Below are 27,858 nucleotides of genomic sequence, written 5' to 3' on the forward strand. Positions count from 1 at the left end.
TCCATGACAAGAATCCTAACCCCAAATCAAGGCACTAGAAAGTCAGGCTGTTAAAATCACGAAGGTGCACAGCTAAGCCCAGAGCTGAAAGCTGAAGTCTGAACAGATTCTGAGTGTAGAAAAATGCTGATGTCTGAGTTGGCAGAGTATGAGAAATTGAACACAAAATCTTCATAATCTGAAATGTCAGAGAAACTTAATGTCAGCTAGTGCTGTTAGTCCTGCCTAAATCACCCAAATCAGCCCAGGTGTAAACAGCTGCAGCTGTCACTGTAGTTAAGAGGAGTTGCATCTACTTACAAGAGTTAAGTTCCCAAAAATAAAGCCATATTACTCCCCCCACCCTGCCCTGTTTATTGGGGTTTTTTTCTCCTAGCTGAAAGACCAATAAAATAGCCTTCTAAATTAATGGTAAAGATAAAAGCAATTATGTTCAGAGGTAAATATGGTGAAAGACAAAAATATTTTTTATTATATGAAAAGACTAGCTGAGCCACACAAATCATTGGAATTCATATCACAGTGCAGTCACCAGTTCTATAAATTCATGAATAATTCATGAAAGAAAAATCTACAAACTTTAAAAGACCTACACTGTGAGAAATCCAGCATTTTAGTTGACCACTGGCTCTTCGGTTTCTAAACACTAATAAATTCATCAAATAAGCCACTTAGACTGTGTCTCCATTTACCTCAGTGCCGTTATTTGATGTTTCACTTCTGATGCAGATGAGTCTTGGTTTTTTATAGTTAGCCAAAACCTCATAAGCATACACTGAAGGCAGAAAGAGCCTTTAATTTTAGAGAGACTATTAACTTTCATTTTATATTTCTAAATCAAGTGGTTAGATATGTCAGTGCTTTAATGGTACCTCTTTCCCTAATTTAACAGTGTAGAACCCCAGAATGCTGTTTGATTCTAGCTCAGGGACATTTGAGAAATTACATTTACTACTAATGCACTAAAGATTTCCATTCTATATGCAAACAGTAGAAACAGTATGCACATATCCCTGGTTTCTTACTATTAAGAGTAGTAAGAGGCGTTATTTTCACTTGTTTGTTTGTTTAATGCCAAATGTCCCTCTCAGAAAGATGCTGCAGGAAATCTGTTCCCCTAAACTCTCTATTCCTGGCACTGATCATGGGTAGGGACAAACTTAACAATTTCCTAAACCAAACGAGTCAGGCTTGAGTTCATCCCACCTACTATTGGAAATTTAACTGATGTGTCCAAACTAAGAGTGGTTGTCTTACACTTCTTCCATAGTCAGCGCAGAGGAACAGAAAGTGCTTGGGATGAATAGTACTTCTCTCCCTCTTTTGATTGAAGTGAGATGGTAAAATGGCTAGGCTCCTAACTTACATATGCTTAGAATAAATGATGAATGATAAGGATTCAGTGATTAATGGAGAAATTAATTATGGATACAGAACCCAGCTTCCAAATGAAAATGGAAATAGAATTACATCATAAACCATTTTTGCTTGGTTTAGTATAAAGGAAGGCTGTAAGAAATTTTATTCCCCTCTCTATTAAGATACTGTTCATCCAGAGTTCTGTACTTACCACATCATTTGCAGGCATCATGCTGTACCTGTTACTAAAACCATATTTACAAGGCAAGAAAATTCAAAAAACTTGACTGCCCATCATTTGGTCCACTTACGTTTTATTATCTTTGCTTTCTGAACGCATACTTGTTAGTTATTAACTGTCATAAGTGACTTTCAGGATATATACTGGATTCCTCCCTCCCTTTTAAAACTTCTACCTGTAGCTTCACTGTCACAAATAATCTTTTTAAAGCTAAATTAATTCATCCTTTGATTTTTTTCCCAGTACAAGAAACAATTTACTGCAGGCAATTTGACATCCTTAAACATACTTAATTAAGACAATTTTAAACTCTGGTGTTTTGGAAAGTGAAGTTTTTTGGAAACACAAAGCATGAATTTAGAATAATCAAGAACTACTATACCATTTCTTCAGGGAACTTCTGGTAGCATGCAAGATTCACATGCAATGCATTAACAGATGAAAACAAATTTGAATGCATTACAGCATGTTTGTACATATCTAATATAAACAAATTATAATCTAGGTTAGAATATTTCTCATTTAAAATATGTTACTGACTTCGTTAGTGGAGTTCTTAATCTATTATTTCATTATTATAATTCTTAAATTATTATTTTATACTGTAACAAAATTAAATATATTGCATTGTCATATGCAATGCTGAGACTCTGCTAGTGGTTCACATTCAATCCTCTCCTTTCTAGAAAACAAAATAGATAAAAGTAAAATAATTTTTATAAGCATTTAAGCAGGCATTCTTCTTTGCTTAATCTACAACATTGAAGCAATTTGATATTAGGAGAATGCACATGCACGTATCTATTCCCTGCTTACTTGTGAGTGTATAAGTAAACACATAAATACATCAATGTATTTATGCTTACATTTATATCTGAAATAAATATTCATTAGTTAGCATGATTTGCTCTTTGACCCTACCATACTCATCATGTTGATGAATCTTTTCATTGCAGAGTCCACTGAGCTTACATGGCAAGAGGAAGATTGCAAAATTAGAATCATAAGATGCAAGTGTAGTAGTTCAGAAAAAGCATGTTCAATGTATTAGTGAATGTCTTTAAAACAGAATTCTAATATTGATTTAACAATAAGAATGTATCTTCAGGTTCTATTTTTAAACCTATGAATACGTTTACCATTTCTGACAGTTATTTTACTCTTTTTCTAGTGTATCTGTTATTGTTATCAACTGTAAAAATGTCTTTCTCCTTAATACTTTCCCCAAATCTGATGAGAAATCTTTTTAATCTCCATAAATCAAACTCCTGGTTGAGAATTAGAATACTCTCCTAGTCAAGGGAAATGGGGATTTAGCACTATTGTTTTATTTATCACTGGGAGATTTAAGTCTCTGTCCTACCAGCTCAGACGTTAAAAGAGATTCACAAGACTGACAAAAGTTGTAAGGCAATGTTATTAAAGCATCTGTATTATTTTATGGCCACAGACTTCAGAGAAACTTTACATTCATAGTATAGACTGGAACAGGCTAAAATTTTAACTATATTGCTACAAAGGTTATGCAGTTCTCAGTTGAAACCACACAAGAAACCTTTTACTAATTACTTGGCATTAAAAAGCACATGCTTTAATGACAATAACGATGAGCAAAGAGCCATAACCCTTGAGAGGGGAGGCTCTGATTAAGAAATAAGATGACAATCTGTGCAATAGTTCTGATTAAAATATACCTTGGATGCGTACACAGGGTGCTGTTGATGCAGAGAGCCCCTAATATACTTAAGGTGTGCATTAATCAGCCCCTTCACACACTTCATTTAGGTTACTACTTTGCATTTTTAAATTAAGATTTCTATGCTTAAATAATAATCTTCCTCTTAACTTATAAGTAGACCCAAGACACCCTTTTGTAAATGTGTAACATTTTGAAAAATTGTTTGTTTAAATACTTAATGCAATTAACACTACTTGTAAGGACTTTTTCTTCTCCGCTTCCTCTTGTTATAGAGCCAGATGTCTTCTTTTGTGTTTGGTTGTTGTTTTTTTTTTTTGTCAGGGCAGGTTTTGTTGCCAAGTCAGCATTTATTTGCATTGTCAATAGCATGTCAAATCAACTTTATAGTACCAAATTTAGACAGGCCCTGCTTATTTTGCTCATTGCAGGAAAGTATTAATCAGGCTGGGGAAGCATAACTGGCTATGGCCTATGACTTTCAGAAATGATAAGAAAAAAGGAAATCTGTTCATTACCCACCTCACTAGGATTATAAAAAAGCTCAGCTAATAAATTTAAAGTATTCTGAAAAACCTTACTGACTTACACTTCTTTTACGTGTCATATTTTTAGGACTCCATTTTTAAGTATACTAGCTGTTTGTTGCTGTTCCTTAAACCTGGCAGAGGTTTTTGCCATATTTTGTCAAAATGTGCTTTTCTCAGAGTTTCTGTTTTCCATGGGAAATATACCTTCCGGATTGCAAAGACATTGTTTAATAATACTTTAAAGAGATGTGTGGGAAGGCGCTATACCAACCTGTTTGAGATATTGTTCATTTGCTTTGATCACTTGCCTTTGATCATTTGCAAATTTAGGCCCTGTTACTGCTAACACTCATGGGCTTAAATTCTGCTTTAGATAAAGGTTTGTAGCAGTAAGGTCTTGAAGTTTTTTTCTCTTTCCATCAAAGGCTGAAGGCTCTGATGTTCTTGGATGAGAAGTGCTAGATAAATACAAATGATATAGAGCTTTTTCCCTATGAATTCCACCAAAGATTGCCTTTCCTCTACTCCTCCTCTTCCTCTCAACATTGTTAGGCAACATGCCCAGGCTGCTTCCTACCACCACGCACAGCCTCAGGATATAACTCCCTGATTTAACTATGTGTCCATTCACATAATCCAAAATGTGAGCTTCACAAGTCTGGAATTAGGAAAAACACACAGGAGGAAGTTTCTGAGTGGGCAGTTTGGCACTTTCCATAAATTAGTATCCAGTCAGGCACTGTCATTCTGCTGAAGCTCTGAGTAAAACCATAAATATTTTCTAATGGAAATAAATGAGAGACGATAATCCCCTACACACCTGAGAAGAAGCTGTAACTGCCACATATCATCCCAAATTCTCAATAGATTATACCTTCCCGGTAGTGTCATGCATTACCGAGGCTTTACCAGCTGAAGGATTTTGCACATCAAGAATAAAAATGAGTGTATCTCTGAATTAAAAAAAAAAAAAAAAAGGAAAGAATAAAACATAAAACTTTATGACTAGTATGTTCTCTTTTCAAGGTGATAAGGTGCAAGTATGAAAAAAATTATGTTCCTTACTTTACAGGAAATAGCCCAGGAAGAATTTAAGACATCCAGATCTGATATTCTATCCTAGGTTCATAAAACAACGGTAGAAGCACATGTGCCAACACAGGCTCTGTGCAGAATAAGGGCAGTATGCACACCACTGAGGTTCATGAGACAGCATGCTGAGGCTTGAAGTCAATTCAGTGGGATTATTTTTGGCTAATTCAGAGGGATACACCCTTGAAAACTTGAAGTTGAGAAAACTACATGAAACACATCGCTTCTGTTCCCACTCTACCAGCTGAACAGACACTAGAGTAAGAAACCAATTCATACTTTTTCCCCCTGCTAAGAAGAGAAGCAAACTAAAATCAGCTTCAGAAACTGCATGTGCTCCTGACACTTCCTGGCAATTCTTTGAAACTTTATGGTTAGAAGTTTAAATATATTTTCTCTGCTGTGTTGCTGTTTGAAAGACACCCACCACACGGGAAGCCTGACTGGAAAGCAGGCGATGACTTCTCTTGTTCAAAGAGGTCTCTGCAGGGCTGTGCCTGGAGAGTCCTGTTGCAGGTAGGAGGGTATCCTGTAGCATCTCTAGCATAACCATTGCTACTGGCAACAAACACCCCTGTGTTCTCTGTCTTCCTCTACCTGACATTGCTCTTGGCTTCATTGGGGGGGGGGGGGGGGGGGGGGAGAAAAAAAAAATAAAGTACCTGGGTACAAGAGAGGCATCACAAAGTTCATTTCAGAGCCCACTAGCGGGTCTAGTTATGGATAATGTTAGCGCTCTTCTCAAGGAACCAGTAGGTAAGTGGGCAGACTGGGTGTACCTCTGTGTACTGTGAGGAAGAGAGTGCACATCTGGGCCACCTCATTTTGCATCAGGGTGGAACACGGTAGAGAAAGGAGGCCTTCCTCCTCCTTCTGCCCCTTCTACACTGAGTCTCATGCCAGGTCACTTGAGCATTGGTTTGAACATAGGGATCTCCCCACAGAAGCTGAGGGGAGAGAGAACCCCCTTGGAATTTGTACAAGTCCTCAGTGCCCACCACCTTCAGGGGGTGGAAGGGTGGCTAAAGGGGAGCAAAGGGCTTCTTTCCTTAACCACATCAGAAAATCCAATCTGACATCCCAAGAAGGTGGAAGTAACAAGTAGCTCAGAGCATCTAGTCAGAGCTATGTCAGTTTGCAACCCGTGCTGCTTCAGAAGTCAGAGGAATGCAAGCAGTGAAGCGGCCTGCATATTTTGGCAGCAGCATTCAAACCAGTAGGGGTGTTTTGGAAGGAAAAGAATGTCAACTGAAAATATGGTACTTAAATCCATCATCTTAAACAAAATTAGGCTTCTGAAAATCTACCATTTAAAGACCGAATTCTGAAATTTACAGCTCGGAGTTATTTTTGTTTTAACATATGGATGTGAAGGATGTAAATCCATCAAAGGTATAGACTTAAGTCTCATTTCTTCCAAAAGCAAACACCTTTGAAAAACACTAGGTATTGCATTGAATCAATATGTAAAAATTGTTAATAAAACTGGTGTTCAGCAACTTTTTTTCATGTAAAGATATCCAAAGAGAAGATGGAAATGTGTGGAAACTGTGCTGAGAATAAAGCTAGAAACCTGTCATGATATGTGTGCCATTGGGCACCAGAAGAGTCATTCAAGTAGACAGCTGAAAGATTCCTTCTGCCCAATATTATTGAGAGGAGAGAACTTAGGAGACTGAAAAGCCTAAAAATGTAATGAAAGGTTTCTGACAGGCCTTATTTGCACAACAAGCAACATTTGACAACATGGGAAAGACTCAGCTTTCAGGTGTTAGCCTAAGTTTCAGTTCATGTCCATGATGAGAATCAAGTGCTATGAAAGTTGACAACATATCTTTACATAAGACAAGAGAACTTAATAAACTTGATAAGAAATTTTAGGATTCTGTTGTAAAATGTCAACTCATACAGGTCATGATCAGTAACTCACTGTATTTACTGCTTTTAAAAAATACATCCTTATACTTTGAATATAAAATTTTGGCAAATTTACAAATGCATGGCTTCTGAGAACACCTTAAAAATAACAAAATTATTCTGTCTTGAAAATACTATGGTTTCTAGTGGATGTTACATTTATATACTAATAAAATTTATTGTGTTCAGTACCACTTGAAATCTACAAGAATTTATTTTGGTTACAGATAACAAGCTGTTCCTTATGTTTTATTTGGTCTTAATGTCTTAATCTGTCCTCCTGTTACAAAACACATTATGTTCATGTTCCTCTGTACATATCAGATAAGCACTTAATTCTCTATTTGTAGCCCAAAATTCTTTTCTGTGTAAGTTTGAACCATCCAAAATTGCATGAACTGAAACAAAACTGATTACTGTAACTAGAAAACTGAATATTGATTTAGAGATAAATATAACTGCATTTTCCCTCTAAAACTTTTTGAAAGATTAATTGGCACACTGGGAAGGATCAATATTGTACCTCTTAAAGAAGATAGATAGGATGAAATGTTGTTTGACAAGCTTGTCAAAAGGAGGGTAAAATGGCTGTAAAAGCTGTATTTAAGGCCAGACCAATTGGTTATTTTCTGTGTTGACTTTAAGGAGTTCTGCCAGTAGAATTCTTTCAGGAATAAACCTTTGATAGGTCATGATTTTAACAGAAATTCTCTTATTATGTGTAGAGGAGTTATTGAGAATTGTATGAAAAATTTATTTGTAGGAAGGTTGTAATAATTGTTAAAAACATAAGGTATGATTTTTTTTTTTTTTTAAAAAAAAGGAGGAATCGTAGAGGAAGGAAGCTGGGTTAATGATTGGTAATATATAGTGTGGGTTGGCTTCAGGGGTGGCAGGTTGGTTGATGTAGACAAGGTGAAGGTGTGACTGTTTAAGTGAAGTGGTTGAGAGTCAATGAAGAGAGGGCAGCTGAGGAAGAGAGAGGAGGAAGCGGGGAGAGGAAGAAGTGGAGAGAAAAGAGGGAACACACACCCTGGATGAGACAAGGAGAAAGCAGCAGAGGGACTAGCGTGAGGTGTATGCTGGTATGAGATGGTAAAAGACCTTGTTGCAGCCTGATAGTTTGGAGAGTGCTGCGACAATTATGGACTTAAGACTTTACTCATCTAGGACTTATCCTTTTATTTAGTAAATACATTGTTCTGGCTGGCAGCACCATGGAAGAGAAAGTCAGTGTTCTATTCAATTTTACTAAAGTGAGTTAGTGGGAGATCACATTTGGTAAGAATTATGATTTGGAGTTCTGTAAGGTATTTTGATTTATATATCCTTTTGTTTCCCGACTGAAGCAAATTAAGGTCTTCAGAGAAGCATCACGCACCACTTTGCTGTAATCTAATGGTCTGTACACATTCAAAAGAAATTACAGTGATTTCAATAAAAAGACCGGTCATAGAAACAGTTAATTGTTAATACAAAAAAAAAAAAAATCCAGCAGAGGACTGAAACTTGGGATATAACCAGGGTAAGGGCACTGACAGTTCAGTTCAGAAGTTGTTATACTTACAGAGCAGCGGAAACCCCTTTGGCACACGTTTTGAATAGTTTTGGCACTGTTTAGCTGGAGCACTGAATCAGAAATAGCCATGATGGACAAAGCCAAGAAGCATCCTTGCAGGATCTCTGTAAAAATATTCATGAGAATTAATGGTGCTGGAAATAGTTGTCTTGGTGTCTGCTGTTACCCTCAGGCATGAGAATGCTAACAAAAGCCATCTCATTGATTAGCGTATCATGATGTGAGGTAAGCACCTCTTTACAAGATTTTTAAAGTCCCATTGAAGTTTCTTCAAATTCTGAACTGTGTAAAATAAATATGTATGCGTTGACAGTGAGAGACATTGATCCCTATTTGCTGGTAAATGGGACCATTTACTTGCTGAGTAAAGCAGGGTGTGTGGAAAAGAGTGAACTTGATCCTTCTGGCTCATCTGCTGTTTTCTTCAGCCCAGGGAATGTAGGAAGATGTAGGAGAGAGGGGATAGGAAACAGCTTTACCAGCTCTGACTGCCAGGGAATCTGTCACACTAAGAGTATCACCTGCTGGTGAGATGTTTTTTCACTTCTCTGTGCCACCTGGTTGGTGCAGAGGGAGAGAAGTCGATGAGATAAGCTAGACCATTAAGTCCAAAACTGTAAAGTGCTGGTCTCGTTTCAAACGTGCCAGAGAATTAGGCTTTATTTTAAGGAACTGAAAGAATACTGTGTGAAAGGACTGTGTCATTAACCCTGGTGAAAATTATACACTGGAAATGTAAACTGTGTTTCTTGAGCAATTTTTGAAATTTCATTTCCATTGTAAATAGTTCAAATTATGAAGCTTAATTTACTGCAGAGAATGTGTGAAATGACATGCAGTATGCTGTGCAACATCTGTCTGCACACATCACATTTCATTCAGTAGCAGTAAAATAAATAGTGGGGGTTTTAAATTATATTTAATTGATTGACCATAACCTTCACCTTCTATTTAAAAATCTGTTACTATTGAATGCCCAGCTGCAAGTTTCAGTTTTTAGTTCACCACTGTAATGATGGAAGGGCTTTTCAGTTATATTGCATATTCATGCTACTCAGATTACAGAGGACATCACATGTTAATAATTACATCATATGCCTCTCTATAAATCTGAGAGTGGGAATATTTTTCAAGATAAACATAAAGGGCATTTGCTTAACAATATTTGCTTTTATAGTAGATTGAAAAGCCTATTCTTTTCATTGTATTCTCAAAGCATTGGCATGGAGCAGAGAACCTCCTGCACCTAACACAGTGTTAAGATTAGCTATTGCAGACATGAACCAACGATTATTGCCAAGAAATGGCTCTTTGGAGATTTTTGAGACTGGTGGCTAAGCTATTGGTGTGCTTCCTAATGCATTGTATCCACAAACATATGTACAAACACAACGGACATAACTGTGAGCATCCTTGGCAGGATATGAGATACATGTTTGAAATACAATGGAAATGTGACAAAATTTTTCTTGACCATTTTGATGACAGAGCGACTGCTGTGTTGTTCTGTGCAGAAGTAGCTAGATTCTCAAAGACAGTTTCCAACAGATCTCTCTGTCCATTTTGTGCACCGTTCTCTGTCCAGTCAGCATGCAGCATTTTCTCTGGACAAGTTCATTAACTAGAATGCTGGTTTGAAGACCCAAATAAGGGCATGGCTTCTTCTTGGCTTTTTAATCTATAGGACTTAAACATCTTTAAACTTTTAAAATCCTCTTGTTTCCAATCCCCAGCTTCATATGCCAAAAAACTTTGACAATCCATTTCTAAATCAGTTTGTTCCAAGTTTCTGATATATAACATAATAAAATATGAATAATATTGCCTATCTACTTCATTGCCAAAATTATTTATCGTTTGCAATGTACTCTGAAAATGTGGAATGTTAATTATTATAATTGAGGTTTTAGTATCAAAAGAGTCTTGAGGAGCAGAAAATTTACTATTTTATTTGTCTAACATTAATGTTTGGACTGTAAATAGATTTCACCATACTTGATTTGTGCTGTAGCTCTTAAAAGCCCTTCGAAAATTTATTCTCGACTCTTTCTGAATTGATACTAAGATAGTGAATCAAGCATTCTTACCTCATGCTATTATTTGTCTCGGTCTCACATTGCTTACATTTTCTTGTTTCTCAAAATGTACATGGGATATATCTCAGGTCTGGCAAGGTATTGCTGAGGTCAAAAATACTTTCATATATGGAGTAAATTCTTTCAAAGCAATTAGTGTATGTTTGAGTACGCAAACTGAAGAATTAAAGAGACATTTCCTGCCTGCTCCCTGGTTCCACTTAAGCTGTAGGTGAGACTTGACACTGAATTCAATAGGAGGAAAGTCTGAACTTTCATCAATATCAGACTCAACATCAAACAATACTTCACTCTTATTTGTTGCTGAATGGTCTAAAACATAATTGCAAAGTACTCTTCTAATTAGTTATCTTAAATTTTGCCTTTAGCACGTTACATTCGGCAGCTTTGTGAAGCATAAAAAATGTCACATAAGTGGATGGTGTCTGGGGAAACAGCTACTTTTTTCTGATCCTAAAAAAAAACAACAGCTCATGTGGGTCAATCTTTTAAAGTGTATGCTTCACTGAATGCAATTATTAATCATTTCCCTTCAGGAAAAATATTAAATTAAGTGTTAAAGTACAGATCTAAACAGTGTTAAGTGCCCAGAGCTACTGAGTTCATAGTTTCAGCTATATTTCACTGTGAGATAATTGACCTTCCACAATGCAAATGCAGAGCTGGCACTGACTGATACAAAATGAGTCATCCTGTCTCAGTATTTTATCTCCTTGCATTCCTTTATTTATTTATTTCTGTGTCCGTCCTCAGTTGCCATGAAGGTCTCTGGGTGTGTGCTTAGGATTGGGTTGTTAGCTTTCTGCAGTTTTAGTAAGTACACAGTTTGCAGAATGATTTTCCTGGAATCGTAGAATCATTTAGGTTGGAAAAGACCTTTGAGATCATCAAGTCCAAATGTTAACCCAGCTGCCAAGTCCACCACTAAACCATGTCCATAAGCACCACATCTACCCATTTTTTAAACGCCTCTAGGGATGGTGATTCCACCACCTCCCTGGGCAGCCTGTTCGAATGCTTCAACACCCTTTCAGTGAAGAAACTTTTCCTAATATCCCATGTACACCACCCCTGGCATAACCTGAGGCCATTTCCTCTTGCCCTGTTGCTTGTTATCTGGTAGAAGAGACCGACCCCCACCTGCCTGCAGCCTCCTGTCAGGCAGCTGCAGAGAACAATAAGATCCCCCTGAGGCTTCTTTTCTCCAGACTAAACCACCCCAGTTCCCTCAGCTGCTCCTCATAAGACTTGTGCTCCAGACCCTTCCCCAGCTTCATTGCCCTTTTCTCTATATGACAGATTCCCAGTAAAGAGAGATGAAAATCAAAGCAGATAATATGGTCAAGCTTTTTTTATAATTTAACAATCCTTTAAGCCAGCTGAATTTTCTGAGATATAAAACTATATTTGAAAGCTATGGGTAAGATGATTTTCATATGTAAACAAACAAAATTCTTAAAACTGTATCAATCAGGCTCAAAAAAAAAAAAAAAAGATTGCTACATAAATTGTTTTCACTGTGCTTATGATACTGAAAAACACCTCTAATATTCATCCTAGTCTTTTATTATTGAAGTGCTTTCTGCAGTTACGTTTTAATAATATGATTGACGTCACTAATTACACATTGTGGATTTCTGAAACGATACCCAGCTCTGGATGCCTTCTCAAAGTTTCATGCTGGTAACATCTAAACCAGAAAAGATACTGATGGTTTGTTGATCAGCAGAAGCAGATACGAAAGCATTTACGGTTGAAAGGAAGCAAGCCTGGGACACTTGGTAGGATCTAAGAACAGTAGTGCTCATTTTTTTTCTTCCTTAAATGTAGTGTCTTTGCATGTGTGTATGTATAAATGTATAAACGTGTACATAAACACCTGTCACACTCCTTCCATATATATATATGTACACATGCATGTGTTTATCTTGCCAACTATTCCGAGAAAAAAAGCTGCTCTGTTACTATCACAATGTGCTATCTTGAATTTACATTATTTTGTATCCTTGGCAGCTTTCATAGTGGAAGGAGTGTTGCTGAAGAACAATAATTTTGAAAAGTGTGATTAGAAAAGAAAGACTGCTCTGGTGGGAAAGATTATGTCCTGTGTGATCAGAGCTTACAGTTTGATTCATTACTCTTTCACAAGACAGTTAACTTTAGACAAGTCAGTTATTCTTATCTTGTACAATGGCTGTGATTTGGCAAACAAATACTTCATGTGAAAAGAATCCTGTTATCCCAAGTTGCAAGAAAATTATAAAAAACTCTAAATTTTTTTGTGCCCAATTTTGTTGTCAATTGAAAAGCTTAATTCTAAGTATTGATGTGGATTTTCTGTATATAGAAATCTCAGGTATATCCTAGAGAGAATTAAAAATATGAGATATGTTTTTTACCATCAAAAAAGCTCTCCATGATGCTTTGAAGGGTAGTGACTGGGAAGGGAGAGAGGCTGGAACTAGAAACAATTCAGGATCTTTGTTTCTTTAGGTTAGAGTTCATACTTCAAAACCATTTTTGTTATGTAGATCCCAGGCACCTTAGTGAAAACAGTGATTCTAAGTAATTAGTTATACAATACAGAAAGTGGCATCTGAAGGGGCTGATCACCATTATTTATATCATCATCTGCTGCCACATCTCCTTCCATACCATAGCCTAGCAGCAGAAGTGCTCAAGGGGAACCTGGAATGTATTGTCATGACTCCAGGTCTTAGAGAGAGCAGAGGCTTCTACCTGTGTCTCTGACATCAACACTCTGGCTGCAGGGCTGTAGAATCTCCTTCTCTGATGTAATCGCATGATGTAGGAGAGATCCAACAAATGGCCTCCTTGAATGTCAAGGACCTGAAAACCCATTTTTCCATATGTAAGGTAACTGCACTGATAAGTAACACAGCTGGGTGTTCTGGGCTGATTTCTGCTTTCAGGTAACTTGGTTCTGGATGTAAGGAACCCATGCAATGAAAGCCAGAGCAAACCCAGTATATATATCTGCAGAAGGTTCCAGTTTTGACAACTGTGATTTTCATATGAAGTGATATTCTGATGAGATATAACCGTGAACATATACAACCATTTTAGTATTCTTGGATGCTAAATGTGAATGACCTCCTTAGAAGAATCATAGAATCATAGAATACCAGGTTGGAAGGAACATCAAGGATCACCTGGTCCAACCTTTCTTGGCAAAACCACGGTCTAGACAAGATGGCCCAGCACCCTGTCCAGCTGAATCTTGAAAGTGTCCAGTGTTGGGGAGTCCACCACTTCCCTGGGGATATTATTCCAATGGCTGGTTAATCTTCTTGTGAAAAAAAATTCCTCCCTGTGACCAATCAGAATCTCCTCAGGAGTAACTTGTACCCATTACCCCTCATCTTTTCCTGTAAAAAGGGAGTCTCCATGTTCTTTGCAGCCACCCTCTGAATACTGGAACATGGAGGTAAGGTCTCCCCTAAGACTTCTTTTCTCAAGGCTGAACAAAGCCAGATCTCTCAGCCTTTCCTCACATGGCAGGCTTCCCAGTCCTTTGGTCATCTTCATGGTCCTTCTGTGGAAAGTCTCCAGCCTGTCCACAGTTTTTTTGTGTAGTGGAGACTAAAACTGAACACGGTATTCTAAACAGGCCACCACTGAACAGGTGGCCTGACAAGTGCTGAATAGAGTGGGATAATGACTTCTTTATTTCTGCTGGTGATTCCTTTGTTGATGCAGCCCAGCATCCTGTTGGCTTGCTTGGCCACAGCAGCACGCTGTTCAATCATACCGAGCTGCTTATCCACCAGGATGTCTTGTCTAAACTTTTAACTTGTTTTTGTTCTGCAGCTACTGACATAATTTTTACTTTTCTTTATGGCTGTTACTTACTGTATATATTCTTCCAGCATGTCCTTACATCATTCAGGAAACAGTACCAATGTTTTAAGTGAAGGTTAACCTTCCTTTAGATTCCAGATATTTTCAGCTGACTATTTCTGTTATGGCAAAGTTGGAACTATGCACCACCTAATATCTGTCAAAATTCGTTAATCACATAGCAAAGCTGTCCTGTACATTACTAAGTGACCCTATGAAGTGGCAGTAAAACCATAATCCTGTGTTTTAACACATGCAGAGGATTGCAGCAGTTTATCTTCTTCCAACGATGCTGTCTGTAGTTCAGAGAGGGGAACAAATGTGTTTCTATGAATACTACTTTTAGTTGCAGGTTCACAGCAACTGCTTTCTTCTGGGTTTGGCAAACATTTCAACATTCATACTGCTTCTTGCTTTACACCTACCCTCATTCTCTTTTCTGGGATTTTGAAGAAGACACAGCTCCTGAGGGAAAATGGGAACAAGTTCTGAGCAAATGGCTATCTCTGAGTATGTTGCTCCAAAGTCTCCACCCCGTGAAGGAATGATTAATTTGAAACTGCACAACATGGCCCTCATATCTGCAGTCTCTTTTCCTTGGGTTGTTTTAGCTTCTAGAGTGCATCTGTTCATAGTTTTTTTCTACTTTATTTTATGCTAAGCTAGTCAAGAGATGTTTATTGTTCTTTGAGAGCATATCAGAATCTGTCAGACCAAAACTACCGAGCTTCTCTCTGTTGAAGTTGCACTTCTAAACAATATAAGTACAAAATTTATTATAATGTGTGTTTGGAGAGCTCATCAAGAAAGTTAGTCCTATTTTATTTTACTCACACACCTCACCTTGAGTTCAGAGTCTGTGTCCTTGCCTTGAAAGACCCTCAAATTTTTGCCCCAAGCTATCTCTCTAACCATATTCTCTATTGCATCCCTCTTTTTTATGCCGCCAACACCTGTCTCAATGCTTCATTTGTCCCCGATCACTCTCCAGGCTTTTTTCCATGCCTGTACATTCCAGCTTGCACTTCTGTGCCAAGTCACAGTCCTACTTTCATTGAAGCCCATGAGCCAAACTAAAAGAAATACATTTCTTTCACCAGACATAAAGTGAGTATGGAAAGAAACAAATTAAAAGCCCACCCAAATCCAGGTCTAAAGTGGCAAGCCTGTGCCTCGTTTCCTTGGGTCAAAACTGCTTGCTCAGGAACATGACCAGGCAGATAAAACTTCAGGACCTGGGAGATGATCCTTCTCACCAAAAGTAATTAGAGCAGATTTATTTAAAATCTGCTATATTGCTTAGTATCACACCAGTAAGTAATTTCAGTATTAATATAGGTGTTTTATGTGACTGTCTCAATATTATTTCCATGACCCATACATAAAAGTATCAGTGCAACCTGATGAAATTGCTATTCAATGAGAACAGTAATTATCTATCCTTAGCCATGGTTCATTAGCACAGAGCTAATTAAGGCTAGCTCCTGCAATGAGGAAAGTTGACAAAGCAGCGAAAATTCCTCCTAGACAATAAAGGATTTTTATATGACCTTAGGGTTGCTGTCCCTTAAAAAGAGACTGACGAAGTTGGGTTCTGATCTGTTCTCCCTCCTTGATCCAGGAAGCAGCTGGCACTGCTCCTCACTGGAGTTGCTGACTCTTTCTGCTCCATACAATGTTGCCCAGTGTTCAACCACCAAGAATCTAAACGTCTTCCAACAGCACCTGATGTGGCTAACATCTGTCCCATGTGATCCATTGTCTGATCATAGATTTGGGGAGGGTGCGATGGAGTGTGATGCAGTTCCTTCTTTCAGTTTGTTTGAGTCCTTCTAAAAATGTAAGCTTAAAAGAAAGAAAAGGAAAGAAATGAAAGGTGGAGCAAGGAAAAAAACAAAAGGTTGAGCAAGCAAAAACATTCTCTACCCACTGCTATACTAGCTGCTGAATTTGAGATTTTTGCTTGAGGCTGGTTGTGGTCTTTTTTCACTCCTTGTCCCTGTCTACTCACTAGAGAAGACCAGCAGTGGTGACACAGAAAGAGCAGCTGCCTGCCTACCCCAGCCCCACAGACACAGGTAGGGTGTGTTCCACCAACTGTAAATGCTATCCAGGCACTCTGCAGCACTCACAGCCTAGTCTTTAAATGTTTGATTTGTTTATTAATTATTTACTTACAAAAGTATCATGGCATTTCAAAACATGCTTCACTGAAAATCTGTCCTAAACTTTATTCACTCTGAGATGTGAAAGTGGAGGCATAATGCATAACCTTTAAAAGATTAAAAAACTTTCATCGGATTTCACTCAGGAAGACCCACCCTCTCCCTTGCCTCTTAATACTGCGAAGCAGATTGGCACTACACAGAGAAAGCGCTGCACCGGAAAGTTTGTTTCCTAATCCTTTGACAGGTCTCCTAATTTTTTTCTCCACTGTTCCAGAAAATAGACAGACAAAAAAACCCAAACAAAGAAACAAAAAACCAACCACCAAACAACCAAACAACTCAAACAATATAACTGCTAAACTTAGCACTGTCAGACAGTACAAGATCAGAGCTATATGTTGTACTCCGGACCTGGAACCGCTGTCAAAGATATTCTAACCAACTCTTTGCTTAACAAAACCAAAAGATTCAAGGGAAAAGTTAATTATATTTCTATTCACTTTTTAAAGTTGATTAGTCTAGCGGGCATTAAATCTTTCATTAGAAAGTTTCCTTTCAGGATAAAATGTTTGGTTTCAATCTTGCAAAAAAACCCCTTTTAATCTTTAAAAAAAACACCACTTCACTTTACTAGATTTGGATGGCATGTGTTATCTTTTAGAGATATGTAGGGAAGTCCCCTAGGAATTGTAGTGCTGTTTGCCAGTATTCCTTGGGATATTTACGGGAATGCTCACAGCTATTCCTGTCTCATCAATTATTTTCCTCCCAGATTTAATTTTGCTTATCTGTGTGAAGATTTCTTCTTCCTTTCATGCCATCTTCCATTCTGTCATTCTTCTTTATTTCCTTAGTTCCATTATTTGATTATGAAAAAAGCAACAGCTGTGCTGAAAGCAGCAGGAATGTGGGGAAGAAGTACATTCTTGTCTAGTTTCCTCACTAAAAGTGGGAGGGAAGGAAAAAGAAGGCTGTCAAAGAAAATAATAAACAGGAATTTTGCATTTCAAAACTAACCTGTTTTTTAAAGTCTCAACATTATTTCTGCACATACATAGAAGAACCTTAATACAAATGACATCACCTTCTGGATTGGTTTCAAGGGCATTTAGAAATGCCATGGTTCTTTTAATTTCGCTGTAGTGCCAGCAATTTTTTTTAATAATCATTCAGTCTGAGTGTCACTGAAGTCAACTGACAAAGAACACTTTCTCCTCTCGATTAGAGAACAAATGGAAGACTTTTCAGCCTTTGAAATACCCAACTCAAACCAAAGCTTGCTAGCGGAGAAGTGCATGTTCCATTGGAGGGTTAAATAGTGTCTGTAATCCTGACAAAATTAACAGAAACATAGAGCTGAATTGGCAAAGATACTGGGCATGGGATGTTTATCAAAGTTTAGTCATTACATACATTAATCCTTTTAGTATGTCTGTATAGGAGAAAATGTGTTATTCTATGTTAGAGCTGTTTGTCATTGTAGGTGACCACCCTCACTATTTCAGTTTCTGCCCATTGCTTCTTGCCCGGTCACTGGGCACCTCTCAGATGAGTCTGCCTCTGTTTACTTAACTTCCACCCCTACCAGGTATTTACACGCATGTGTAAGGTAGCCCTAAGCGTTCTCCTCTCAAAGTTGAGCAATACCAGCTCTCTCAGCCTCTCCATGTAGCTCACAAGCTCCAAGCCCTTCCTCATCTGTGTGTGTCTGCTGTACTTGCTCAAGTATGTCTATGTCCCTCTTGTACTGGGGAGCTCAGGACTGGACCAGCACTCCAGATGCAGCCTCTCCAGTGCAGAGGAGGGGGAAAGGATCACTCCCTCAACCTGCAGGCAGTGTGATGCTGTTCATGATGCAGCCCTGGAGAAGCTGTTGGCCCTCCTTGCTGCCAGGGCCATCTCTGCAAAGCTGCTTCCCAGCCAGTGAGCCCCCAGTCTGTACCAGTACACACCATTATTCCTTCCCAGGTGTTTGTTTCTCCAGGTTACTGACATCCCTCTTAATGGCAGCATAACCATGTGGCTCATCAACCATTCCTCTCAGTTTTGTATCATCTGCATACTTGCTGAGAGTGCACTCTGTCCTGTGGTCCAGGTCATCAGTGAAGATGTTAAAACATACTGGCCCCAGTATCAGCCACTGGGGTACACCATTAGTGACTGGCCTTCATCTGGCCTTCGTGCTCCTGACCACAACCCTTTGAACCCCATAGTTCAGACAGTTTTCAGACCACCTCACCATCCACTTACCTAGCCTATACTTCATCAGTTTGTCTAGGAGTATTTTATGGGATGCAGTGCTGTAAGCCTTACTGACATCAAGACAAACATCAGATCCCTCTCACTGTATGTGCACCAAGCTAGTCATCTCATTGCAGAAGGCTTTCTGATCAGTCAGGAATGCTTCACAAATTCATGCTGACAACTGCCAGTCACTTTCTTGTGCTTCATGTGTTTGGAAGTGGTTTCTTGGGATTGTTTACTCCATCACCTTGCAAGGATTAAGGTGAGGCTAACTAAGCTCTGCTGATCCTCATTCCTGCATTTCCCAAAGACAGGAGTGACATTTGCTATCTTCCAGTCCTCAAAAACCTCCAGTGTTTGCCATGACCTTTCAAAGATCATTGGCAAGTGGTCCTGCAGTGGCACCAGCCAGCCCCCTCAGCACTCCTGGGTGCATCTCATTGGGTTCTACGGATTTCACCTTGTTTAAATATTCCCTAATCAGATCCTCTTTGACTGAGGGTAAGTCTTTCCTGCAGACTTCCTCTCTGTTCTCAGGGACCTGGAATCCCAGGTAAGATGAGACCTTACCAGTGAAGCCTAAGGCAAAGAAGGCCTTGAGACTTTGGCCTATTCCATGCCCTTTGCTAGCCTGCCCCATCCAGCATCAGGGCCATGTTTTCTCTAGTCTTCCTTTTGCTGGTGGGTTACCTGTGGATGGTGATGCCAGCTCAGTTTTCCCCTTTGCATTCTGTTTTTCTTTACCTAAAAATGCCAAAACAGAAAAAAAAAAAAGAAGTGGTATGTATTAAATAAAACACAAAATGCTATACTGAGCCTTGTATCAGCTCTTTTATGCATGATCTAACATTACTGTATTGGTTTACTATGGATAATCATTAATATCTAGTAAATTGTAGTTTTTTGCCCAGCTATAATTTAACACTGCATGCAAAGACTTCAAATACATGTAGACAGAATGCTGGAATTCCCCAAGTTATTTTTATATTGTTATGCTACACAATCCAGTTCTTTATATTAGTTAATGTGAATAAAAGCATTGTTTTATTGTACTATAAGCACCTAATTTGACTTACTCCAGGATCCCAGACACTAAGAGTCTCACATAGCATCTTAAAACAAAATAACAGTTTTACTGACTCAAGTATAACATCTTGTCTGCTTGGCCAATATAGTTTAAGCAAGCAAATCACACATTTTGCTGTCTCCACTCTGAACTGTAAGTTTCTTATTAGAGACATTATGAATTTCATTTCAGTTACAGCTTTCACGGTTGGTACCACACTCTAGTATCTACAATTTACTTCAATCACCCCCACCATTCTTTACTCCATGTATGCATTCCTCATCTTCTGCCTCTGGTCTTATACCCATATTTTCTACTCAGTGTAGTCTCTACCTCTCTTCTCATCTCCAATTTTTTCTCCTCTTTTTCTCTGTTGACCCTTTTCAGAGATATTTTTGGAGATAGCATAATTTGTTAATAGGTAGGGCTCAGCTCAAATACACATACTTTCTCTATAGAAAAGTAGCTCTGGAGATGAACAACATAGGATTTCAACAGAAATGTTTACATTTCCATACAGTTAAAGCAGTTTTCTTAGCAAATATTCTATGTGCACAGTCTTCAGTAACCCAATTTCCAAAAGATCCAGCCATATTTTATTTTGTTATAGTTCCCTTGAAATCAAGGGAAAGAGGCTGTTGCGTGGCTCGTGTGTGTTACCATTCCTTAGAATTTGCTGTGCTTATGTAGAGAGACTTTTTCAGTGAAGTGTAGTGGTGTCAATTCAAATGCAATTTCAGCTGGAAATTTGTCCTGATTGAGAGTAGTTTCACTGGCAAACGGAGATTTTCTGCCTTCTCAGTCCTTTCAGTGCTGAAGTTTACAACATATGCACACCATTATTTTTTTTTTCAGTGGGGAAAACTTATTTTCTCTGTGGTTTGCTAAACTACTGAAATATTTCAGTCACATTTTACTAAAGTTCAATGAAATAGGATACTAATGTCTTCTCCTCTGCCTTCTTACATACTGTGTTGTGCCTTATACAACTATGTTGATTGTCAGTATTTTTTTTATACCCAATTTGAAACTCATTTTTGCACAGAAGTTACTTCCTGCACACAACGCAAGCGATGAAAGATGAAGCTCTGTGTCCAGATTATTTGTTCTCAGAAGATGAAGCTCTGTGTCCAGATTATTTGTTCTCAGAAGATGACAGATTGTTCAGAAGGCTTTCAGGAAATGGATAGTAGAATAGAAACAATTATGTCATCTTTCCTAGAATGACTGAACTTGCAGTTACAAGGCTAGGAAGTTAGGACTGGTTTGTGGGCTGGTGTAAATCATTGTAAAACCTCCTCAGTCCAAGCTATGCACAAGTAAGGGTCATCCTTCTTACTGGATGGCAGGATAATAATGAATTGCTATATCAGATTGCACTATTTTAAAGAGATTTTAAAATACCAGCTACGTGAAGAGTTTCAACAGCACTTGCACTAACCAGTACCTTTCAAAAGTCACTATCAAGGTGATGTGCCAAACCAGACTATAGCAACCCTTTTATAAATTAACTTGAATACATAGAATGTGCGGAACAAAAGAAATTAATATAAGTCAATACATTTTCACCTTGACATAATGCCACAGGAAAGAAATAAACCAAAGTTAATCCTAAAATGAATTCAGCCCAGCCTACCACTTAATCAAGTGTAGTATCAAATATGCTTTTGGCCTCACACAGGGTGTCCTGTTTCTTACCTAATTCTAAAAATAAATGTCTAATCGCATAGCTTCAATATCCAACAGGTGGATTAAAGGCAGATCCTTGAATTTGGATCAAGATTCGAAGGCAGGTCTCAGTCTGGAAAAAAGCCCAAGGTACCTGAAGGTCCTTTCTTTTACTCATTTTGCATCTTTGTACTCCCCTGTTGCAGTAACCTCAGATCCTTTCCTCTCTCCTTAAGTGCTTCATTCCGCACCCACACTCCCCCCGCCCCCCCCCTCCCACCCCCGGTTGTGTAAAGATTTAGAACTGGGCCAAGATTTTACTGTGAAAACAAAAAAAAATCCCTGGTTTCTGCATTCCCCACCTTCCCAAACTAGGAAGCAATCCATGTGCCTTAGTATCCCTTCTATTCTGCTGCATACTTCAACTCACTTAAAGCAAAACCCTAACCCAGTTTCTTGTACTTTTTCTGTCACATCCTCTTTGCTCCCTTTCTCCCCTTTCCTTGCGATTACCTAAAACTTCAGAAATCGGCTTGAACTTTTTACTGCCCAGGGTGACAGCTGAGTGTTTTCTGTGAAGAGGAACAGCAGCAAGAGGAGGGAGTAAGGCCAGAGACACAGGAGTCAAAATGTGATGCTTAAGCCACCAAACCACAGCCATCCCTACTGTAAAGGCAGCGAGCAGACTGCACACTGGAAGTGTGAGGAGCAAGTTCATTGTACATTGGAAGAAATTTTCAGGTGTGAGGAAACTGCATGGATTCATAAAAGACTATAAATTTTTCAATGTTGAAACACGTTCTCCTGGTGTAATGCCTTGGTAATTTTTTAGTAGTCAGGACTGTGTGACTTGTTATGCATTAACTTGTTCACTTCCATAGCACCTCACTTTTGAATGTCTAGTAGAAGAGGGTATTTTTACAGGAAAGCAAAGATGAACATTTACTGAAGATCAAGCAGAGATAAACTTTGAATCTGTGCGTGCTCTCCCATATGGTGTGGGTGGGTGGTGTAGTATTTCATCTTTAAGATACAGATGAGGAGTACCACCACATCCTACTTGCTTGTTTTGCTAGATTAAAGAAATATATTTGCTGTAAGAGCATGATTTCAATATCAACAAAAGGAAAAAAAATTGAAATAATTTATCAAAATTATTCAAAGTCCATCCTTTCATTTCGCTTTAATGCTAGGCCTAGGAGACCTGCCATCCTTATTCAGCATTTCATCTGCAGCTGAATTTTATGATAGAAATAAGAAAATAAGCTGTTTAAACAATAACCCTCAAATAACTAACATCACTCTTATCTAATGCCTTAAGGCTTTATTTTTATAGCTAAAACATCCAACCCTTCAATTTTTTAATTTACCAAGCCATTTACAGAATGCCACAGAATCCAGAAGGCTTTCCAGCTGGCCACCTAAGGAGAAATATAGAGAGGTAACACTATGTCTATAAGTACTGTCACACCATGCAATATTTTGAATTGGTATTCATATATCAAGATTCTAAAGAGGGCTTTGGCCATTGACCAAAAGTAGAAAGGAAAAATGCAGGCCTTCTGTGCGCATTCAAAAAGAAATAAACTAAACCCAGAAACAGTTACTTTCTCTACCTAGTAATTATACAAGCACATCTTTTATTTATAAAAGTGTTCTATCCTTGACTCCTTGGAGTGCTACATAAATGCTTGGAACAAAAATTTTGGAAAGTGGCCAGATAAGAAAACAAAATGTCCATCAGAGCTAGAGCAAACAAGAACAGTACACTCTAAACTAATACTGCTCTTCAATTCAAGAACTGAATTTGCACTCAGCAGTACAGTTCTGTTTTATGGGCCTGTTTGGATTTTTGCAGTTTCCTTTTCAAGCAGCTGTCACATATTCTAACACAACATGGAAATTCTCAGGACCAGATTATATTACAAAGTCTAGATCAACTTTTTCTTGTCGTTAAAGGTAAAGTATAAGTGAATTAGGGGTTCGGGACAAATTATCCAGGAATTCCAGGTAGGACATCATCACTGTTTTGGGAGTCCTTGTTTGGAGGCATGAGGATTGTTTGGTTTCTAACGAGCTGGGAATGAAGGTGACAAAAATTGAGAGGGATGGAGGCACCTGTCTCTCCCACAGAAGCAAACTTAGATTCAGTGCTATATAAATCTTCAGGATCGTTAAATTAGTCTGCCCGATAGTTTTCTTCCATGGCTGATAGCTTACCTGGTGCTTCAGCCATTGCATAAGTGCCTTGCAAGTAAAGTTCACAACTCAGAGCATTTCTTCAGGATCATATTTCTTAACAAGCAGTGGCCTGAGTGACTCATACACTGCTCATGGGTCCATCCTTTATGAAGAGGGTGAAACCAGGGAACAGTTTTCCCTGCTGCAGAGGTTTTGGACTAGCTTGGGCAAATCTCTCAGTTTAGATTTTGGAAATTACATTATGTAGAATCTGTTTGCAGACAGTGATGTAGATATTTCTGTCTAGATTTGTAAAGATACTGTACACAGTTCTGCATTACATAGCCAGCTTTGAAGAGTATTTGGCACACTCTGCTTGGCACCTCGTGACCTTACCATTATCTTACTGTGCCATGAAGTTCTCAGCAAATACCACAAGCTGTGAGTCAGGGACCTCAACCTGCTGGTAAACCCATGGATTGGGTTCACCTGGGTGTAATTAAATGCAAGTGAAAATGGTGGAGAGGAAACGTGTATAGCCAAGTCAGCTCAGTAGTGCCTCTGTCCTCTTAGTATCTTTAACTGTGAGTTCTGTTCCTCACAGGCATCATCCTAGCAGCTAGAGGAAGGATTCCCTTCCTATATTTAAAAACCTATAGTGGGTGAAATATCCATAAGGAATGTGGAAGACATGAGCTCCTCCCTGCTCACCTGCCCTGGAACAGGGCCTTGAGCAAAGGTGGTCTGAGGAGGAGGAGGCAGGTGCCTTTGCCTCCGTGAGCTGCAGTTTCTTGCTTAGTGGAACCGTTCCTTTCTCTGTAAATGACAGAGAGCAGACAGGCTTATAGTCTATCTGTAGAGCGTTTTCCCAGGAGCAGCAGCCCATGTTCAGACCTCTGTGTCAATCATTGGATAATTACTAGGACAAAACATAAATGCTCCAGGAAGATAAATCTAAGCTCTAGCTTAAAAAAACCCTGAAAATCAGAGGGGAGAGGATATACAGATAAAAGGTGGGAACCTGGAGCGTAAGACTGCAGCAAAGTAGTCTTGCTGAGATTTAAGGTGAATGCGCAGAAGCCAAGCCACATGCCATTGCTGGAAAGGCAGCCTTTCTAGCTGCCCCACCCTGCAAGACCAGCAAAATTGCTGCCTACCCTTCTGCATTAGCAGGGAGATATCAGTATTTGCTTCGGGTGTGGGGGGGAAACAAGAACTCACACACCAGTGCTAGCATGGTCTTGAGAAGAACCATACAAGTGGCCAAGAGAATGGGCAATGCAGGCACATCCCTGAAGCCAGCCCTTAAGGGTAGGTTTCAGTAATCGTTAGTGGGACCTAGGTTTTAATGGCGATGATCTACAAAGACAAAAGAAGCTCCCCACGAGGTCATTTGGATTAAGGTAACTGGTTTCCTTAGAGAATTTATGCTTTAACTGCTGTTTCGGCTAGAGCCAGGATGGCTTTGTAAAAGCCTTGTTAAACTGTTTTGCTTTTGGTTTTTTGCAGCATTGTGTGATTATTAATTAAAAAAAGTCACTTCTCAAATGTTAATTTTAGGAAGTGACAAAAATAATTTCAGCATCGATAATTAAAATTAAAGTTCATTTAATTATAGTAATTATTAAAGCTTTGGATTATTAATCAAAGGATTAAATAACATAGGCTATCACAACTTCTCACAGCAAATGTAGTGTTTTTTCTATCGCTTTTCGCGATTTCATAGTTGCCTGTTATTTGGAGTTGTCTTAAAACTTCCTACATTGTATGCCCACACCTCTTTTCTTTGAAATCTAGATTATTGACCATTATCAAAGGTTAGCTATCATAATAACTTTGTTATCTGCTATAAATCTTTAAGCATCAAGGGATGATTAAACACATCTTTTAATTGTTTTTTCAATGGATTTTCAATTTTTTTCCTGTATTATTTTTTTTTAATGTACCCAAAAGGTGGTAGAAGAAATTTTTCTGTAGGCTGGGATTACCTTCTGTATGAAACAGTCAGTTAATTTAAACCTAATGAACTGTGGGCTAACATTTGAAAATCCAGTTAAGTTTTTTCCTATCAGAATGTTGCTCAGAGTTAATTAAACCAGTTTCTCTTTTTCATGCATTGTGTTCAGAGATTAACCTGCAAATAAAGATGGTTATTCATAGTCCAAGTAAAATGTAACCTCTGAAGAAATACTACACTTGTGGGAGGTACAGCTTCTCATAATAATCTTTCATATTAAATATCTATGTATTAGTTATGTGCCCCTGTTTTTTGAAAAAGATTTGCAGGCACAGTTTTCATGGGTTTATCAGTGTTTGATAAGATGGAGGAAGGTCTGTGAGGGTTTTTTTCTGTGTCTTGTATTGTGTCCATCTCCATAGTATTTAAGCAGTCCAAGAGTACTTTCACTGAGTTACCCACCATTTATAACATAAAGGTAGCTCATTCTTTTTCAAATCCTCTGTCAGGAGAGGCAATTGTTTTCTGTTATCCCATGTCTATAGGATGTTGATCTGGGTGCTTGACCTTATCTTCATGTCAGTCCACATCTTCAGATTAGCCCTAAGAAATGTGCTTTCATGCGGATGAGACAAGACGCTTTTTCTTCTTACTTTTTATTTAATTTTTCTCACTTTAGCCTTTTAGAACGTGTATTCTGCCTGTGAAACAAAGCAATCTACTACAGCCCCATACTGTTATCTAGTCATAAGACATTGTTTACACAGTTGTACATACAATGCAATGAAAGCATAAAAAAATAGGCGTAAGGCTAGAATGACACTGTACTGTGCACCTTGTGTATAGTTACCTTTATTATCACAGGACATACAGATGCCTCCAGTGAAAATGGAGGCAGAAGTGGTTGGACTATTTTCCATATTAGCTAGGTTGCACAGGGCTGGGTAAGTCTGATGCTTTCTTAGGTACTGAGTTGGCCTGGTGGAATGTCCACTAAGAAATCCCACAGGTGCTCTTGACAAAGGCAAGAGAGTCTACTCCCCCTCCAAAAGCTTGGTGCATATGAGATCACAGAAATCAAAAGACTTGAAAGAATTTAGTAGGTTCTATCGTAACAGCTGAAATAAAAGAGCTTATATAAAATTAGAAAGTACAAGAAGATGAAAACTGTATACCCTAGTAACTTATTTCTATTACTTTGATACAATATAACATCTAAATTACTGTGAAGCCTTTTTTGGTCTAGATAATGCAAAGTAAAAAGAGTATGAAATTAGCTAGCATAAAACTGGGCCTGATTACAGAAAGAATGTCTCCAACATTTTCATCATGTTTCCATAAAATATACCTTTATAAAAATACAATTTTAAAAAAATTAATTTTAGCCCTTAGATACTGAACAAAATTACCCTTGTAACGCTGTATTTCTTGTATTAACATGCAGCACTGATTTTTGAAACATACAGAATCCCAGGGCCAACACAAAAAACATGAGTGAAATCGTAAATCTGCATGTTTTACTACAATAGTTGTCTTTATAAATTTGAAGATTTTTGCCCAGAAAGCCCAGCTTGCCTAACTACATATGGTAATTCTGTGTTCACATCAGGGGCTACGATTACGCATGGTTTGGAGATATTTCTGCTTTCAAAATCATATCTTCTGTATTGATTTATCATATGCAGTAATAACATTTCTTTCAGGAAAAACATAAAGATAAGATTTAGAGCTTACAATATACTTTTAAAAGTCAGGGCAATAGTGTGCTGAAATAATCCAGCAACCTAACATCCAAACAGAATGCTAAACACAAAAAAAAAGCCCAAGTCAAAGTAATAGATAGACCACAGTTTAAAACCTAATAAAGTAAGCACGAGTTATTCTTTTAACTTCTCACGAGTTATTCTTTTAACCTCTTTAACAGCTCTAAAATCAGATTTCTTTTCCTTTTCATAACCATTCTGTTCATAACAAAACAAAAATCACAAGAGGCTCCTAAACAGGTTAATAAGTTAGTGTCTCCCTGTCATTCTCAAGATAAAATTGAGTTTCAGGCTTTTATGTCCCTAGCAATCTTGAAGTAAATCTTTGCATGTCTCAAACTAGAAATTGTGACAGAAGTTTCTATCAAAGCCACATCCATACAAGCAGGCACAGGTTTGTCAGTAGAACTGGTATATTCTTCATGGTACATGAGCTGGTA

General features: G+C 38.2%; 1 protein-coding gene and 1 long non-coding RNA gene across 2 annotated transcripts in view; one reads left to right on the top strand and one right to left on the bottom strand.

Moving 5' to 3' along the window:
* Positions 1-27,543, bottom strand: part of LOC308066549 — a 50,120-nt gene extending 22,577 nt beyond the window's left edge. The window contains exon 1 of the long non-coding RNA XR_013929192.1: positions 1-27,543. This exon is cut by the window's left edge and continues 20,389 nt beyond it. This is a non-coding gene — a long non-coding RNA (uncharacterized lncRNA).
* KCND2 (potassium voltage-gated channel subfamily D member 2) overlaps positions 1-27,858 on the top strand; it is a 290,804-nt gene that overhangs the window by 49,564 nt on the left and 213,382 nt on the right. The window lies entirely within an intron of this gene.

Source organism: Falco punctatus (assembly GCF_963210335.1).
Source record: "Falco punctatus genome assembly, chromosome: 6".
In the NCBI taxonomy this organism is placed as follows: domain Eukaryota; kingdom Metazoa; phylum Chordata; class Aves; order Falconiformes; family Falconidae; genus Falco; species Falco punctatus.